Genomic DNA, 1,350 nt, shown 5'->3' with positions numbered 1-1,350 from the left:
CCCATTGTAATTCCCAATAACACACATCGCTTCTGCACTAGACCAGAGTCCAGTCTCTTTCTCTTTCTCTCTCTCTCTCTTTCTCTCTCTCTCTTTCTCCCTTTCTTCTTCCCCCCAATCGCTGACACCGTCTTCACCTTTGGGGTACTCTGAACCCGGCTGGAGCTGGTCTCCGGCAGGAACTTAATGTATTTATCAAAATGAATTTAATAATACAATAGATTTTGTGTTGATATCTAAAAATAAAAACAAAAATGTTTTTATCTTCAACAACATAAAAAAGTTATTTAGGAAAGAAAGTAGAGGTGCAGGTGGTGGGAACCACTTGGGACTTGGGTATGTTTCCAGTTGGTGCCGGCAGCTATAACCAGAGTTGATGACCAAGCAGCTTGGAGGGGGCCATGGTCAACTGTGAGCACACCTTCATTGCCATCAAGCCAGATGGTGTTCAGTGGGGTCTAGTGGGAGAGATTATCAAGTGCTTTGAGCAGAAAGGATTGTGGCTAGTTGGTCTGAAATTCTTGCAGGCTTCTGATGACCTCTCAGGGAACACTACATTGACCTGAACGACCATTCATACTTTGCTGGCCTGATGAAATACATGCACTCAGGGCCAATGGTTGCCATGGTCTGGGAGGGGCTGAATGTGGTGAAGACAGACTGAGTCATACTCAGGGAAACCAACCATATGAATTCCAGGCTTGGGACCATCCGTGGGGATTTTTGCATCCAAGTTGGTAGGAACAATCATGGCTGCAACTCTGTGAGGAGTGTGGAAGAGATTAGCTTGTGGTTTCAGCCTGAGGAGCTGGTGGATTATAAGAGCTGTGCTCAGAACTGGATCTACAAATGACAGGAGGAAGACCACAGTGCTTTTCCATTCACTTCCCTTCCTTCCTGTGGGCAGAGAATCAGGCTGTAGCAAATCTGGTTATTTGTAGGACTTCTTTATCATTTGGAGGGACACTCTTGAAGTTGTGAGTGTTTCCAGTACAGTGTTATATGCTACCATCCAATTAAAATGTTTCACCCCTCCAAAAAAGGAAAAAGAAAATAGAAAAGGACCAGTAAGCAGGAGAGAGAAAGAGATGTGAAGAAAGTTATTGGTATAGAGATGTATTTTTGGTTATAAAGAAAAAAGAACAATTTTATATGAGAAATAATTTTATATGGTAAATTTTTGTCCCAAATTAAAATGCCTGGGCATTAAAGAAAGAGGGATGGATGGGGCAGAACAGAAAGTCCAAGCATGTTGCAGATGGTCTATGTAAGTAGGAATAGGATTAGTGAAGGGGAATTTGTGAAGGGCATTTTTATATGTGATTAAGTCAGTTGTAATTGAAAGAAAAT

The 1,350-nt window shown here is 42.1% G+C and overlaps 1 pseudogene; it reads left to right on the top strand.

Moving 5' to 3' along the window:
* Positions 1-395: 395 nt before the first annotated feature.
* LOC103264567 lies at positions 396-853 on the top strand (annotated as a pseudogene).
* The last annotated feature ends 497 nt before the right edge of the window (positions 854-1,350 follow it).

The sequence above is a fragment of the Carlito syrichta genome, unplaced genomic scaffold, assembly GCF_000164805.1.
Source record: "Carlito syrichta isolate Samal-C Ts95f unplaced genomic scaffold, Tarsius_syrichta-2.0.1 Scaffold305683, whole genome shotgun sequence".
Taxonomy (NCBI): Eukaryota; Metazoa; Chordata; class Mammalia; order Primates; family Tarsiidae; genus Carlito; species Carlito syrichta.
Note: the sequence above shows the minus strand (reverse complement) of the source record. Positions and strands in the feature narration are given on the sequence as shown.